Source organism: Rutilus rutilus (genome assembly GCF_951802725.1).
Source record: "Rutilus rutilus genome assembly, chromosome: 21".
Lineage (NCBI taxonomy): Eukaryota > Metazoa > Chordata > Actinopteri > Cypriniformes > Leuciscidae > Rutilus > Rutilus rutilus.
The window spans coordinates 15,884,487-15,903,521 of record NC_140226.1 but is presented as its reverse complement, the minus strand read 5'-3'; the positions used below and the strand labels follow the sequence as shown (position 1 = coordinate 15,903,521).

The 19,035-nt window shown below is 37.9% G+C and overlaps 1 long non-coding RNA gene across 1 annotated transcript; it reads right to left on the bottom strand.

Moving 5' to 3' along the window:
- Positions 1-432: 432 nt before the first annotated feature.
- On the bottom strand, positions 433-16,189 carry LOC311280870. Its single transcript, XR_014625743.1, has 3 exons — positions 16,050-16,189; positions 4,948-5,010; positions 433-473 (listed from the first exon to the last, which is right to left on the bottom strand). It is a non-coding gene; the product is annotated as an uncharacterized lncRNA (long non-coding RNA).
- Between the last annotated feature and the right edge of the window lie 2,846 nt (positions 16,190-19,035).

Here is a 19,035-nt window from a genome sequence, read left to right as displayed (position 1 = left end):
TCTTATATTTACCAAGTATGAGCAGAGCTGTTATGAAAACCAACGTGCTCTGAAGTTGCGGTGTCTGTTTTCGCCACATTGCTCCGCAACATCATGCATGAGAGACTGCGATTGCGGTGTGCATGTGCAGCATATGCTGTGGGCGGCCTGGAATGTGACACACACATACACACACACAGTGCTAACTTCAAATACTAAACATGAGAATATGATGAAAACTGCTAAAAAAAAAAAAAAACACAAAAAACACAAAAACTGTTTTATGCCATTGTAAGGTCATTAATTAATTTTGTTTAGGATTTTTTTTTTTTTTTATACAAGCAAAATCATCTGCCAATAAAAGAGGACAAAAGAGATGCATTCAAGTTAAATTCCCTTAAATTAGTTTTAAAGGGATAGCTCACCTAAAAAAGAAAATTCTACCTCCTTTACTCACCATTTTGTCGCTTCAAACCCTTAGGATTTTCTTTCATCTGTGGAAGACAAAAGAGGAAAATTTGTGAACTGTCTGAAAAAGAGACAGATATTCAAATCATTGATCACTGAAAATCATGACATCCACCCTAGCGTTCATGAGAGCGGTAGCAATGTCTGTTTTGTGAACAAATCATTATTTCCGGGTTCTCAAGTTAAATTCACAGACTCAAAGGTCTGATCACATCAGTTAACAATTCACTGAAAAGTGAGATTATCAATGAATAACAATTTCTCACACAAAACTGGCTTCAGAAGAAAAGTGAGACCAGCACAGTGCTCAGAATTTCTCCTCTATATATGTTTGGAACGACATGAAGGTTAGTAAATGATGACAGAATTCACTAAACTTTCAAGGTTATCTTGTAGATTTTACAATAAATGTTATAAAATAAGGCAAAGATACGGATTAGTAAAATGATTTTTTTTTCTCTCCAGTGGAGGCAAACAACACACCAACACTTCTAATGACAGTACCTCACAGTTTACATTGTTGTCCTCTTTCCAGGGGTTGAACCTGTGCCCTTTGGCATTCTCATTGTAACGGTGATCATTTCCCATCAAGTAACTAACTTCAGGTTTTTCACCTATAACCTTTATGTCTGCACACCTGAAACTTCAGAATGACAGCGACACTTCCTTTACACAAACCCACCTTCAGAGCTACACGCACAGTCATTTCAGGTTTTGGGTCTCATTTGCATGGGATTGAACTCAAAACTTTTGTGAAATTCATAAGCCACAAATATGCACTTTTCACACACTCCCATGCACTGTTTAACTGCTTGTAACATCACACAATAGTAAAACATTTGTGGAAAGTCTTTACTTGGAAGCTGCATTAGCTAACAACATTTTTGCTGTTCAATTACTACAGCATTAGTAAAATGTAAATCATTTTACATCAATGCCTGAGCCCTATAGTGAGTAAATGCTTTTACTGAAAGCGATTCACCAATTCAATTACAAAGTTATTCTTTTCCTCAGGTTCTTAACATTTGGCTCAACAAAACTCTCATTGACTCTTACTTGTATGTTTATTAACATTTGGCTCAACAAAATTCTAACTGACTCTTTCTTGTATGTTTAATGCAAAAACAGCACATTGAATCAACCTGTGGTTAAAGGCTTGTTTTAACCTGTGATTAAAATGATTGTGAAAGCACATACTTACTGGAGCACACATGCAATTGAGACTGCAAGGTATTTATGCATTAGGCTTAATTCACACATCTGCATTTACAACAAGCACTGTGCCAAATGAAATGATTTTCTCATAGACGTTGGTGGACTGAACCCACAACCTTTGTATAACTGAACCACAAGGTGTAAATGTTGTGAACCATTTCGTTTTACAGTAAATATTTTGTTTTCAAGAGTGACAAGGGTTAGTTGTCACACTTCTTACTCTGGTGAGTATTTCTCAATGTAGGTTTATTGAAAAAAAAAGTATTGGCGACAAAAATAACCGTTTCATCATTATCAGCTGGGGGGGAAAATATAGGTCACTGAACATATGTTGAACTTTGATAGCAAAGCATGTTGTTGTCACACCATAAAGGGTAAGTTGTCACAATAGTATCTGGCCAAAATTACAGACAGCCCATTATAGACTTTCCAGCAAGATACTGTATAGACAATAAAACAGCAAAAATCGCTGTTTTTGCCCAACAAATATTAAATAAGTAATAAATAAAAGTATATAAATAAATACATAAATAAACAAAATAAATAAATTAAAATGAAAAAAAAAAAAAAAACACACACATATGTGAAACTTGCTCCAACCTGGTATTATTGAAAAATCCTGAAAAAATGTATATACTTAAAGATATAGCCCGAGTTGCAGCTAGTCCTGGTTTCCTGTTTAACTGTGCAAGTGGGGTTTGTTAAAGTATTCCTGGAGTGTAGTGAACATTAAAGGTTTAGACTATGTGTAACAGTTATTAAAATATCCCCAGTGTGTGATATATGAGTGTGATATTTCTTTTTGTTTTTAGAAGCATGTGTTCCAGTATTTTATGTGTGCGAGAAATATGTTTTATAGTATTTTAACAGTGCATTTGAGGCGAGTGTGTTAAATCGTTTTCAGTAAATGAAGTGTGCGTAAAAGTGTTCAGAGAGAGTATGGACCGTGCATTCAAATATTGTGTGTGATGTGGGCGTATTAAAGCATTCTCTCTCTCTTGCCTTTGAATGGTCCAACACTTCCTGTCTTACAAGCCCTGCCTCCACACATTGTGTAAATATTATTTCAGCAAAATAATAGGCAGTTAATAAAGTTTAATTGATCTGTGCAGCTCTGCATGAAATCTGCACCAATCAAACAGAGCCTAAAATCTAGACCTCATCTGCTAATGTTGATTTTCTATTTAGTTTTGGTTTAGAATAATTTATGCTTAAGGAAGTGGGGCTTACTCACTTAAAACTGCCATTTCTGCTGTGAAATAACTGTTGAATTACTGACACATATCAGTCAGTCACATCTAAATGATATACAAAATTACCCGAGTAACTAAAATTAAAAAGGTCTACAAGCATCTAGAAATCCCAAAAAGCTTCATCACTACAGTTGTTGTCTTTGGGTTAAGGATGAAATCCTATGCGATTCCACCAGGTGTGAACAATATTTTACGACCACTAACATTTGCAACTTTCATTTTTGTTCTTGCTTTCCCACCTCTCCAAAAGATGTCAGTAAGATGAAAGCACTGCGGCCGTCCCTTATCGCTGTCTTTTGGAGCTCACCAAAATATGAATAAAATGTAAAAAAAAATATGGCAGTTACAGTAGAAATAGCATTTGGGATTATAGTTCTAAGGACAACCCTGACTATTCACACTTGGCATTAGCAAGACAGCCTCAGTACAAGAAGGATATTTTTTATTCCTTCAATTTAACTTTAATTACTCAAATCTCTGTGAGGGCACACAAGAAAAGCCCAGGCATTTGTGTCAAGAAGATTACCAGACTGCCCTGCCAAGTCCGTGCGTCGCTGCATCGTTAGATAGAATTCAAATTCAAATCCGGGCTAAAGACAGTGCAGCTGTCACCCCCCTGGCCTGCAAAGCACCCCTTGGATCAAAAATTAGCTGTCCTCCTCTGCCTGCTTCTCATCTCCTTCCTCTTCCCCCCTAAGGACCCTAATCCCTCTCTCCCCACTGACTGTGACAGCCAAAATAAAGCCATAAAACCCTCCAAATAATTAGTAATTAAAAATAAAAAATGTTTTTCCTTTCATTTTCAAGTCAGGTATAGGAAGAGCCGCATAGGTGTCAAGGGTGCTGATTCCTGTGCCAAAACTAAACCGCATTTTCTTCTTTCCGACTCACGTCTTCACATACACGTAGATACATTTGTCCACATTGGAGACACATCAATCATGAAACACGCATGCAGTTTTGAGAAGTCACTTATTCGCACCAAGCTTTTAGCATGACAGATTTTAATCGCAGTGGTGGAATGTGCCGATGTTTCAAAGTGACACAGTCGGGAAGTACTTTGGTCTCATCAGGTTGGTGAGAAATCATTCTACAGTAGTGTTCTCTTATATCTAAAGCACACTTACTGTTGTGTGAATAGGTGCTCAGTTCACTTTTATATACAGGTGCACACAAATAATCTTTTCACCACTTTTATGAATAGAAATAACTGGAAAAAGCGGTTTTCCAAAAATCTCATTCGCAGTTTTCCAGTAAAGGATCCCCCGTGGAAGTACAGGACTCGGGCAATAGGTGCATCATCTATTGTAAAATAATGAAATATTTGTGATTTATACAAATACGTTCATTTATTAAAAAAGTGCATTTATTTTATCAAAAATAGTAATATTCAAAAATATTATTACAATTTAAAATAACTGTTTTTCTATTTTAATATGTTGGGAAAAGTAATTTATTACTGTCGTAGCAAATTTGAATTTTCAGTAGCCCTTACTTCAGTCTTCAGTGTCACATGAAAATCATTCTAATTTGCTGATTATGCAATAATTACGCAGAATATTGAATGCAGAATATCCGGTCAGGGGTAGGGGTAGGGGTAGGGATAGAGGTAGGGGTCAGGGGTAAGTCATTCGTATGAATTCATACGAATTGGGCAACTCATAAAATACGTACGATTGAGCAAAAATCATACAAATTTTAAATCGAATCTAATTACAAATCTAATTCGTACGAATTAGCCACCTTGTAAAATACTTACGAATTGCTGTGAGATCGGATTGGAACTTCATAAGTGACAGATTTGGAATACTCCAAATAGGTACCAAATAGCATTGAGTACTGGTATTGCAACTAACAACTGATTTCTAAAGAGTTTGACAGTAGCATGTTGCTAAGCTAACAGTATGATACAGAGAACACTCAAATATCATGTAAAACAATCTATTTTTAATTACACTGAACTATTTCATAGATACTTTTCAGCACTGAATGAAATATAAACATGTAAAAAAATAAAATAAATCACCCTCACCTCGTCCACCATCTTGATTTATTGTGTCACCCATCGTGCCGCAATGCATTCTGTGATTTCCTTCTGTAAAAAGGATACAAGCAAACTTAGAACTTAGCTTTTGGGTCACGATACTTCTGTAAGCAGCTCACTAGGTTTTTGGAACAGAGCACATGCCTACTCATGACTATTAAGTTTGAGGGATTAGAAGCAAATGGCACTTATTGGCTCTGCTGTCTTATTATTCACTTTCCATTAAAATAGCTCCACATCATGGTCGTAGTTCCTCGCTGCCTTTTAACACAGGGGCTCTGGAGTCCCCCACCCCAATCAATCAGGTCTGTTAAACCCCATAAGAGGTTCTGCAAAACCAAATTATAGTGCCATGGTTTGGAATGCTATGGGCAGCAGCTTGTTTTTCTACTGGAAGAGCACCATACATGTGCTATAATTGATTGGCATGCTACAATTACAGGAGCCTTGCAAGGTTATGAACGGACCTGGCATTGGGGTTGATACATTAAAAGTGTCTGGCATAGCCAAGTAAAGCATCTGATTGCAATTTCAAAGCAGAGACCTGGCGCTGATTAAAATCAACAGTCCAGATGTATAGTCTGAAGCCCCCTATGCAGCAACGCAAAACAGGCAAAAGAGAGCAGCACCATGGGATGAAGCCGTGGCACGGTAAGATTATTACAGAGATTTGCCTGATGAATAGGCATTACTACATCAGTCAATCATTTATGAGAATGAGTGAATCTGGGCGGGGCTAAATCTGGCCATTGATGCACTGAGCTTCGCAACATACCCTCCAGAAAGTTCATACTAACAGATGAAGAAAGCGTGTATTTCAAACGTGTATCTCCTGAAGGAGTTTCCCAACTGATTTCTGCCGACTTCTAACAAGCCGCAAAAGCCGGCTTGGTAACCCCCACCCCCTCTCCCTCGTTCCTCTCTTGGCCCCAGGGAAGGAAGGACGATTAATATCTGCCTACCTTGTTACCTAATTCATTATGGAATAGCAGTTAATTTGATTTGATATTATTTTAATAAAATTCAGTAATATATTAGATTGTTTCAGGCTATCAAAATAATTTTCCAATTATTACGGTTACTCAACCAAGTCTCTTTTTTTCCCCTTTGCGAACGGCAGTTGGTCTGACTCTGAATATATTAGCTCCAACAACTCCATCCCGTCTGAGGGAAGAAAAACTATATATGCATGATTACACCAGAAATGTTATTACTGGTAATGTGATGCCCGCAGAACTAAGAAAATGGCCTACAGTTGGATGTGTGATTCGCGCAACGTGGAGTCTTAAATGCTTTTGATTTCCATCCTGTAGGGAGAAGTTAAATATATGTGTCTTATTTATTATTTATGCACAAAATAAAAGTGTATATGCACAAACAGAATTTCCTTTAAACACATTTACATTTGTAACATTTAAATATACTTTTCAGTAGTGGGGTAAAAATCGATGTGCACTCTGTCCTCTATCTCATGCAAACTTTCATATAAATTTCATATAATTGCATATGAATTTCATATAAAATTATTGTTATTTTAGTGAACCCATGCAGATATTTTACAATAATCCAGTCCCTTGCAAAGGAATCTGGAAACCATTATTAAACTATAAACTATAAAAAAAAATCATTTTCATTTACTGAAATGAAGCTTTAAAAAATAATATATTATATTATACTATACTATTATATTAAGTAAAATGGACAAATAGCAGCAAACGTATAATAAATACATACAAATATATTATATAATAATAACTAGCTTATGTCTTAGAAAGGTACAATTTCAAAGTAGCTTCCACAATATTGATATTTTAACTGATAAACTGATATGTTGATCATTTGACTAAACAATGTTCAGAGAATTTAGATGCATAAGTAGGCTAAATGCACTTGGCTTGAACTTCTATCTTCTCATGCCACATGGGAATCCATGAAAAAGGGATTTTGACCCCAACCAGACCGCACATGCCAGGATTTTGTCTTGGATCCTTTGGTACTTGGATCAGAAACAGAACAATGCACAATAAAGTGACTTCTAATTAACACACTCTCATCGGTGAAGGATTGTTGGATTGCATTTGTATAAAAAAAAAATTTTTCGCCAGACTGGGGACCAACATTCCCATAGTCCTCTGAGATCTGCATACTAATCATCTAGGGAGGGTCACGATCTGCCTATCGGATGCTCTCGCCTCAAATTCTGACCGAAGGGCTCCCACAAAGCGATGCTCCCCTCTTCTCTAACAATCACACTGCCAATTCGGGAAGTCTCCTGCTGAAGTGAGGGACGCCTGGCAATGAAGAAATGATTTTTTTGATGTTTTTTGATCATTCTGCTTGGTGCATGTGGGCACAATTCGACTTTTCCACCAAAACTTCACAGATTATTCTTTGGTAAAAGAAGGTCACTAGACAACTTTCTTTGTCATTAAATGAAAATGACAGCATTTATTTGACTTTTCCTGTCTTGTTACTTGGATTAAAAAAGTTTCCAAATTAATTTTGAGCATGTTTTTAATTTTTCACTTGGAAGCATTTTGTTACAACTTTACATTTGAATACACCAAACAAACTGATGGACCCGTGGAAAATTACTTTATGGTAAAACCGTTACCATGGAGGCTTCTGAATGCAAAACACTTTCAAAAGCCTAGTTTACATTTAATGTTGAAATTCTGCTATGATAAATGATGGAAACCAGTTCCTTTCACAAAGACATGTCCAAATCAGGTCACAAATGCCTCATTGTCACCAGCCATGTTTTTGTGAAACTGCCTGTGTCAGTTATACATTTAAGTACGTGCTAAATAAAAGTAGCTACAATACAATTCGTTGTGCTCTATGTCAGTGATGAATCACAAACGGTGGCCGAGAGAGCTCAACGCGCTGCAACTGAAGAAAACACATGCAAATAGAAAAACACCCGCAAATTAAGAAAACATCTTCATCAGTTTTACAACCCATGGGTGCTCCAAATGTTTCTGTATTTGGTTGTGTTGTGAACGTTTGTGGCGCGTTTCTGTATTTGGTTGTGAGTATTTGGAGCACACACGTGTTGTAAAACTGATGAAGATGTTTTCTTAATTTGCGGGTGTTTTTCTATTTGCATGTGTTTTCTTCAGTTGCAGCACGTTGAGCTCTCTCAGCCACCGTACTTTTGAATTATTCAAACAAAAAAAAGGTACAAAAGGAGTGTTTCTTACTTGTAGTCCACAACTGGTTTGATACCCACTTTCACTATAGGCGTACTGCACCATATGTGTTGTTTTCTCCATTGTGGTCAACACTGTACGTCTCCCCTGGATATTTGTGCACAACCTAGGCACTAGGCATCAGTTATGACACACTATTTCCACAGCACTTTTTTCCACACACCAGAAATAATTTTCTTATCAGCATTTTGATTTGTTTTGCATCTGTCATGCTAAAAACACAAGTGGCAAGTTCCTAGAAATCCAATGTTCTTGTATTTATGTGGGTTTCATGCATTTTTACTAAATATTATGCCATTTTCAACAAATATAATAATTAAATAAGTAATTAAATAATAAAATAGTCCCCATACACTCTTACAAAACTCATATTACACACTTACACACTCTTATTGTGTGTGTGAGTATATATATACATATACACACACACACACACACACACACACACACACTAAGATAATAAAAGATTATAGGATTATGCCTTACTTTTAAGCAAGTACACAAATAAGACATTTTTCAACTTGAGAAGAAAAAAAATCTAAATAAATTAAATTAGAATAGATCTGGAGGGGGAAAAAAATCTCATTGGTAATACTTTCTTATTCTTATGGCTAATTTGATCATCTTACACATATTTGCCTCAAGTTAAATGATCTTGTTTTAAAGATATAGATATTTTTAAAACAAGACAAAAAAAGATTCTAAGATCAGTTGGGTTACACACAAGCACATTCTTGCACACTTCTGACTCCACACTCACTCACACGCATTCATTCACATTTGCATACACAAACATATGCACATACCCACACGCTGACACACTAGCACTCAAACGCACATGCACAATCAGTCACACGCACACTTTTAATGGTACCAGTACACAAAGAAAAAAAATGTAACTATCTGAAAACATGACAAACCACCTTTGTCTACATCAGGTAACAATGCAGAGCCTTCTAAAACACAAAGCATTAGGAAAACCGTGTTTTTTCGTTCCTAAGATTCAGCTGAAGTAGAAAATGAAAACCGGAGAATGACAAGCCATGATTTATACCTCCAGAAGCAAAGATAACAGAACAATAGCGGTGGCCCACCAGTAAGTACACAAAGGGGATTGTTGAGGTTTTTTAAGCTTTAAAGCAGGTTGTCACACTGAATTTTTCTGCTTAATATCGCACTTTCCTTTCGATGGTCAATGTGGCTCATTAAAACAGTGAGCGAAGACAAAAAAAGTGATTTTATATGACTGATGTGCCATTCCTTCATTCATTCAATCTGTCATTCATTTTCCCTTTTTTATTCTTGGCTAAATGATCAAGACCCGGGTATCTCATTAGTTGTGTGTGCAGAAAGTCTTTTGATGCAACCATTCACCCTCCTGGTCAATATATCCTACTTCAACCATCTTATTAAGTGGCGTACCAAGAACAGAACAGGCCACCAAGGGCAGCGAGCTGTCTTTCCTGGTATTAGACCAATCCGCTAATGTTTCGCAGACTAGAATATGTCCAGCGTATTATTTAAAAAGTCCCTCTCTTGATGCTTTTGTGGCTTTAAAAAAAAATAATAATTCCGAGCCACATTATTTTTGGTGACAACAGCATGATGGAGGACATGACCCTCTCTGCCAACTCTTCCTCTTTAGCCTGATTCGAATAAAGAGCTTTGAATTAAGTGGACAGCCCCCCTTAGACTAACAGCAGTGTGCCTTTAAGAAAGCGACCATGCCAGAGAAAATAATTTTGATTGACGTTACAAGGAAATTTCCAGCCCGACTGATTTAATTGTGAATGCCAGGGGGCATCATCGGGGGCCAGGTAATAGCTCTTTTGCAGGGTGATTTTTTGATCTGGGCTTCTCCCTATGGTAGCGTCCGCACAGGCTCGGAGGGCCAGAGGGCAGAAGAACAAAGAGAACTTTATGCCTGTGAATTCCACTTCCTTGCCTTTGAAAACAAAGCTTCTGGAATGGGCAGTTAAACTGTGGAAGTAGATTCCCAAGCTCATTTGATGTTAAGTCTTTAGTGTCAAGAGTGGCATATTCATTTATGAAAAGCGAGAGAAAGAGAAAAAGAGCGAGCGAAGGAGAAAGGGAGGCAGCTGCATCTTCTAACAAACAGGCTTGCTGTGTCTTGGACGGAAGAGGTGTGGATGGCTTTTCAAACGGGCCTGGAGGATTAGGGGATGAGAGCTTAATGAGAAACGCATCGGGCGTCAGCTGACTGAGCTGTCAGACGGCGTACTGCGCCGAGCTGGGGGTTAGCTGGAACGGGGCGAGGGCGAAGGACCCCCGAACCTGCTCCTAGAGCCGTCACCGTCTGGTCGACGCGTGACCTGTCGTGTGTTCGAGGGTTGTAAGCTCAAATCTCGACACCAATCAAAGCTGACCCTCAGATCCAATGGCTAGTCAATCAAATCTGCTGAACACCGAACGCCTATAAAGCATCAAAACATAGCTTGCATGAACAAATGCGTATATGAACATCAAGGGAAGATAAAAACAGGTGAGTCAAAAGCATCTGCAGTTAAGTAAATGATGATGCAAGGGTGTTTCTTTGCAGTTGCTAAAGTGGTTTGAGTGTCATTAGAGTCCACTCTCAAGTCTACAGTATATGATATTCTAGTCCAGTAGTGGCTCCTGGCCGTAAATTTAGGAAGGGCAGACTCTGGGTCTTAGGCCGTGTGTCCACCAAAGCGTTTTTAGCCAGCTTAAAACGCTAGGTGCTCTGCTGAAAACTAGGGGTGTCCATGGTTAACCGATTAACCGATTAACCGTTAAAAATTGCGTAACCGAGTGAAACATTTTGCTCGGTTAAGTGGCGTCAATGGCGTGCATTGAATTTAGTTGTAATACATTTTTGCACCACCAGAGACCGCTAGACCAGTTTTCTAATATGAAGCGGGCAAAGAAAGCGCGCGTCCGAGAGTGAAGGCTGTGCGCGAGCCAGAAACAAACATAGTATCCGCGCCACTGATGGCAGCACAATAATATCTGTCTGCAGAGCCGCAGAGCCACAGCTTTACCCCAGCAGTTTTACCCCGCGCATGCGCAATTTCATCACAACAGTTTTACCCGCAGAGTCTGTTTACCGTTACATTAACCCATACAATTTGTATTATGCATTTCCTAAACATGTACTTGCTAATCAAACACTTTATCTGAACAAACTACTAATCTATAAAACACAATCGGTCTTCCGACCTTTTACTATTGTGTTGATATGCGCGAGGGAGAGAGAGCAATACAGCGCTCGTGTTGTTTGAAGGCGGTGAGAGTGCGCGCGCGCGCGCGCGGCCGGGGTTCTCTCACTGTTTGTTCTTATGCGCCCTGTCCACTGATCTAAATAATTAGTTGTTACGACGACTTATTTGTTCCCTCGTTTTAATAAATCGTGGACACGTTGAACAAATTCCCTCCCTCATTTTGATTTAACGAATTACAACGTGGCCAAAAACAGTTTGATACTATTAATTAGTGAATGCTAAAGACCTATTTTTTGTGAATTGGTGAATATTCAGGTGAATTATTTCGTGGCCACGAATTAATAATAATTATTAAACTGTTTTTCTTACCTGTGAAGATAGCTCTTCAGTGAAGGCCGACTATTCTCGTACAGCCTTTTATTCCTTTTTTTGGTGTGTGAATTGGTGAATATTCAGGTGAATTGTTTCGTGGCCATGAATTAATAATACCTCAGCACGTTTTACAAGACCCTTCTCGATCGCAGCGGCAACGAGCACTTTGATCACTTGATTTAAAAAACAAAACATTTCAGCGCTAGATCGCCTAAAAAAAAAAACCGAACAAAATGAATGCTCTGCTAGTTAACTGGAGATGTTTTGTTTATTTGTATTGGTATTCGTGCCGCGAGATGTTTCAAAAGTGGTGGGGACAATATCGACCTTAGAAAATAGTGGTGGGGACATGTCTCACCCGCAGATTACGCCTATCTCGGGGTTGCGGCGCGCACACTATGGTTAACCGAGTATTAACCGCTAAGGGCCTCGGTTAACGGTTAATGAAAAACTTGAAAACGTGCAGCCCTACTGAAAACGCCTAGTTGTGGGCATTTGAGAGCGATTTGGCAGCGTAGCATTTTTTTTTCAGTTGAGACTCTTTGCTTGCTATGATACGGAATATCCGCAGAAGTGTTACTAGTATCTCATTTCACAGATAGTTTGTTTCTGTGTTGTTTCTATGTAAAAATGTTGCTACATTGTAAAGTATTTGCTCTGGCTCTACATTTGGCTGGTTTTAAATGATTTTGTTCCGTTATTATGCTTGTTGTTGCCATCTATTGATGTTGTACAAGCAGAATGTGGCGGTTGGTCGGTGTTGAATTTGTCCCGCCCCTCCTCCACTGTGATTGGACGGCTGGGTTAAAAGTGACAGTGATGAGCGCTGCATTTTACCCAAAGTTGAACATTCTTCAACTCTCGGCGACCTTTAAAAAATGGCGAGCGTTTAGCACTTCAGCGTGAAATATAGAAGCTCAGCGCCTCGTTACGCTCCTTGCGTTTTAAAAACGTGGTGCTCCCATTGAAAACAATTGGAAAAATACACAAGCCACGTGAAAAAAAGCTTTGTTGGACACAGGGCCTTAGCGCTAGTTTATGATAAACATTTTGTAAGCTTTTTATCCTAATCGCTTTTGGTAAAATTCTAATGTCCTTGCGTCATTCAGCCTAAAGGCGGCGCTCTAATGATGACAGGCAGTTTAGTAGCCTATACATGACAAACGCATAGAATGCCATCTTAGAATTGCCTTAATGTAGTATTTATTGCGTCCGAAAGTTGTGTAGAAATTCCAGTGAGGAAAACAAAGTCATATCTATTCTCAGACCAACATAAAACAAACACAACATAACTGCTGTGTATAAAGGCTATTCACATGAGCACATTTAAACTAAAGGGTTTATACTTTCATTCATTTGATACGCTACTCCACATAGGAAGAACAGACATGCCAACTAGTTACTGACCTAATGCAGACACATAGCTGAAGCGGACTGATATCGTCTTGGTCTGGAGCGAGGTTTACGTAAAGTAACTTGAAAGTAAGCGGGACAGCCAGAAATCTGCCCCACTGGCTCTCTATGAGAGCGCACTGCAGTTCCATTTTTCACCACAGATTTACATTGGAAATTTGTGGGGCGCTGTAGAGCTTAGTAGGGCTCCGAGACCGGCTGCCACGATTAGTATCATAAATACATGCCTGCCGAATACGTGCACTTCATTTTAATATATCCTGCTCACTTAACGACTTAAAATAGTCTATAGAAAATCCGAAAAATATTTGATGCAAGATGCTGAACACATTTATAATTTATTATTAATTCAGTGTATATAGAGGTCTATGTTCGGATGAATATTTTGGTGGGGCTCCGACCCACCTGCCAATACAGACGAGCCGCGGCTGTTTTAGTCTGATTTGGTTCAGGTCGCTCCTTCAATGGAAGCCTATGGGATTTTTTTTCACCCATTTTATGGTCTGCAAGTCCAATCACTTCGAAAAGTACAAGTTCCACAATTTGAGTTGTTTTTCATACCAGCAGCACAAACAACAAAGAAAGAGTTGTGTTAGTAAGCAGCACTTATTAATTTGTCAGTAACCTGAGCCTTGATTTGCATGTATGTAACTAACATAGCCCTCCTTTAGCAATCACTTTCAAATATATAAACAAATTCTTGCAAATTAATTCATAGCACAAAACCATGCATTTCTGAAATTTTACTTATTTAGTACCAAGCATGAACTATTAAAGTTTATGACGCCACTGAATACAATTAATGAGATTTTTTAAATACATTTCGATATGACCAAAGTTCTGTGAAACAGGTAAAAAAAAATCTGATTAAATAAAATGAAAACAGAAGCATTTAGTAACATGCTAAACAGATACAGCAGACACTGTAATTGAACTGGCTTTCATTTCTTGTATTCAGACTCTAATTGTCATGTTTTTAGTTTATGACAAGTTGCAAGACAATTCAAATGTATGCATATGGTTTTACATTGGCAGTTTGTTGTGAAGTTTCATTATGAATAAATCACAGAATAATAACTGGCAAAAGTGCATGACAAACACGCCATTGCTTTCTAGTTTAAGTTTAACATTATATCATACATCCAAAACACACATGCATTGCTGGTAATGTATTTCTTGCTGTGCATATGTTGTGACATCTCATATTAAGAGATCATCTTCCCACTTGCCAAGTGTTTGTTTTGAAAGAAAGGTTCTTTTTTTGTTCTTCATCTCATGTAAAATACTCAATTTCTCGCTTCTAATGTCGCCAATACCTGTGTGTCCAATAATTTGAGGAAGAATTTGAGATTTGAATGCAGATTTATGCATTGACTTTAAAATGAGCTGCCAGATGCAGCACAGTTGTTTGCGCTGATCGTGATCTCACTGTATGTATCATGTTATCCTAAGGCAGTATTTGCCAGACGCCTTTGCATAAAGGTTATTTGAGGAGGAATTTTGATTTTAAACAATGTCTGTAACATTTTTAACTGCAAAATGATGAAAACAGAACACTGGAGGGAAGCAATTGAGATTGTGTAAACAAACTTTCATCAAATGAAACTTTCCCTTGTCAAAACTTAACCAAAGGATTCTTTTGAATGGATTGTAAACAGAGAGTTTAATGTTAACCTTCCTATCGTCCTAAAAAAATCCACCCACCTGTGTACTTGGGTCAAATTTGACTCACACATGGTTGCAGTGTATTACAAAAACATCTACATCTTATAATAATATTTTTTTAATATTTTAAAGATTAGAACAGCAAGCTGCAAACCATTCTAAAAGGTCAAAGGTCAAATCTGAAAGGTTCTTCAAATACAGGTAATTACATATAAGTCAAACAGTGTATTACAATAACATACAATTTAATAAATAAAAATTAAATTGATAGAATCATTTTGGAGTTACACATCATCCGTTGAGCCAACTTTGGCAAAAGATGTTCCCTATGTACTTTCAAACACTTTTGGTTTTTCATAATATCTCATATGACACCTTAAAATAAAGTGTAACCGTATTTTCTAACTTCTGTATTATTCTACTATTAGTTACATGAATTGTTTATGTAATAGATAGACAATTGAATAATAATAATAATATTTAAAAATATTAAATCAGTGCTATTTAAAGCTTCATAACATTCTGAAAGGTCGAAGGTGAATGGCCATAACTGAAAACTGAAACTCTCAAACTCACTGCCTGTTTTCGTTATCAAATGTCCCAAAGCCTTGTTCCAGTACTAAAAACAATGTGGTGAATATAGCATTTTCCTTTCTGAAAATGGGTCAGAAATGACCAGAAGACATCAGAACGGTTAATAAAAATATTAACCGGCAATATTATTATTCAGTGAGTAAATTTACACTTAGAAAAAATCTTTTACTCTCCTTTCTGTGCAATTTTCATAATTCAATTTAATGATCATTTGCAGCAGGATTGCTACTTTACACACACAAATGTGTTAATTTGCCATCCTGAACAGTTGGACACCCATCATCTCAATGTAATGATCAAAATCTCAAGTCGTACACCAAGGAGCGGATTTTGATGCTCATAATTACAATAACATTCCAATCACAAGCTATCTACTTAGCGATATTAGCGGGTCTGGTCTGATGGAGATATTATCCCCGGTTATCTCACGCTGTTATTTTTGGATAGTACGGATCAAAGCTCCCATGCTGGCACACTGCGTAACCTGCCCAGCGCATTTGGAACGTGTGATTTTAGGCGATGATTATTTAACCAGGGCAGCATTGTTGATTTTATTATATAAGTCAATAATCTTCTCTATTCCCCAGATTTAGTTAATCTTCCTAATTACAAATTAGCATTCTCCACATACCAGTCCTAGATTTCCAAATTAACACCCCCGCTTCTAGGGGACGGTGAATCAGCCATGCTCTCTAATTCCTCCATGGACTGTCTGACGCACAGCAGATTTCTCTCTCCACCTCCTTCTTCTTCTTCTGTCATTTTCCCCCTCAATTGTCTGCTTCAGAGAGAAGGGTGGTGGGGAAAAGAAAAAACAGACACTGCAGCATTGGCATCCTTTTTTTTTCATCACACACACACACACACACTGCTGGATCAGTATGTTTTGATCAGGAGCATTAATAACAATTAGGAATCTAAATGGTGAGGTGGGGCCTAACCGTTTCCCCCTGTCTCTCTTCATCAGGGAATATTGGCAGCGCTTGAAGATCGTTAGGTGGCGCTGCTTGGAATATGACAGAATATCTAGATGAGGCTTGTCAAAATGTTTTGGATGGAGTGCGGTAAATGAATTCTGATAGCATGTTAATATGAAGCATTGTATCATTAGACTGTGGGATCGTCAGATTTGTTGTGCGGCTTATAATGAAGACAGAATAAGATTCTATCTGGCAGTGAAAATTATATTTTAGCAGGAAATCGGTTTTAGAGATTTAAACTGTTTTTAATTTATATCGTTTATGCATTATTTAGGAGTTTTCAGGGCCGTCGAGCATCCTCACGACTAGACGAAGAACATAAATAAGTAACCAAATAATAAATAACCACACACACATACAAAAAAAAAAACTCAAATCTTTTCATACCATTAATTACATTACAACAGAAACGATCGGAAAACTCTTGCAAATGTTGTTGCGCATTATCAAACATCAAGCATTAGCCAGCCGTGTTTACAATGCGGCAGACATTCCTCCAGTGGCCAAAATGTTTGATTTCCCCCAGAACCGATGGTCAAAACATTGAACTTTTCCGTCGCTATCCGCGCCGTCTTTGAGGGTTTAAATCCCCACTCTTCCAGCATGAAAGCGAGAGATGAAAACACGCTCTCAAAGTCCCACGTCAAATACAAAGTTAAGGGCAACAAGGGTGGAAATAAACAGATTTGAAAAAGCAATCAACATTTCCCTAAAGCTCAGGAGCTGATTTGCATCAGATTCAGAGATCATGTTTTATTTATCAGTAATCACAACCAATCAGGAGAGAAATTAATCAATGAAAGCGTTAGCAGGAGTGATATCCGGCCATCTGGGGGTCACACTTATCTCGCCTTCAGCCTGACACGCCGCCTCACTCCCGGGCACCCGCTCTTGCCCTGATCCGCCCCCACCCGCTTTCCACTGGGCTTGTCATGGGCTCATATTTAGGTGACTGATTTTTTTTTTCTCCAATGAGCTCTAAGGAACTCCATATGGCCAGGATCAAAGGTGTTGCTGGGTGCATGGTTCTGCTTTATTGCCAGCCGCTGCTGTTAATTAGAAAACAAGATCAGAGGCAGTATTAAAATCCAATTAAATTGATATGAACAGATTGCCAAGTGATGTTCGCTAATGTATAATTGAGCACCATGCAAATTTCAGTGGCTGCCTTTTGTTTTCGCATGTCTCTTCGTCTATCTCTCTCACACAGAATGAGCAATGGAGCTTGAAAGTTTTTTTTTTTTTTTTTTGGCTTCTGCTAAAGATAAACAAGTTAATGCTATGAGATGGGGGGGCAACCGCTTTCATCAGTTAAGCTAAAGCGATACTTTCCCTGGTGCTACGGGGCTGCTGGCTAGGGGGCAGAGGGGCAAGGAGAGAGAGAACCGACCCCACAGGGATAGAGATTTGAGAACGCCTGTTTGAACATGCCCACAGGACAGGCTGAAGTGAATCAGGGACTTAAAGTGAATCATAAGGAAAGCCGGCGGCATATCTGTATCCGTTTTTATCATCAGGTGAGATGCCATTTACCTGCATTGATAATTACACTGAAACCGATGTCAGGTGGATTCTGATCAGTCTCGGAGCAATCTGATTGGCGTGTGGTGTTCAAAGCCACGCCGTCACATTCAGGTCTTTATAACAATACTTTGATTTTACAATAAACTTGATTGCTGTTCACCTAGCAGACCCTGTAAAACTGAAAGGTAAAAAGGTCTTATCTTGGATCATGTATAATATCTTAAAGCACTCTGAGCACACACTAGAATGACACTTTGAGTAATTAGATTAAGAATTAAGAACAGATTAAGAAATGACAAAAAAAAAAAATGCAAGTAATGAAAAATAAGGCAAGTAACTGTTTATAATTAATCTTTTCAACATGTTCAGAGGTATTCACTTGTGTTTGGGTGCATCCCCTGCTTTATTTTCTCAGAAAATGTGTTTTCTTTTCACTCAATATTACTCGATATGGGTGAACAGTCCCCAAAAAATATACAAAAATAAAAAACAAAAATAATATTACAAACGTTCATCATAAATATTGACAAATCTAGCATTCACTTCATTGAACGAATGAATAACGATACTACAGGATGATTTTCAGCTCCATCTATTGAACTGTCACAACACAGAGAACATCTTACAAAATAATCATATATTTCAGATCCAATACGTGCCATATATCACATCAAATATGCCATAGCTGTTTTTTGTTTGTTTTTTAGAGTTGCTGATAAGAGGTTCTACCTAAAATGATGATCATCTAAGAATCAATTATTTATTTTTTAATTACGCACCATAGTCTTGGTGATGTTATCAAACTGCAGATAAAATTGCAGGTAAAATATAAAAAGAGGACATTAAGCAATCTCTTCTCTCTCTCTGCATTTCATCTCTGAAATCTATAAATAAAAAGTAGCAAAATATATAACAAATATATCAAATGTACAATAAACATACTGCAAAATACAGTAGCTCCCTTACAACATCAGTATTTGAGTACTGCAGTAGTAGACTAATTCTAACCGTACCGCATGTGTCGCCTTTGGCTTGCTCACGGGGGGCATTAAGGCGCTCTGTAAATCTGCTTTGAAAAAAGCTTTGCATTGAGATGCACCATGAAAAGCGTGA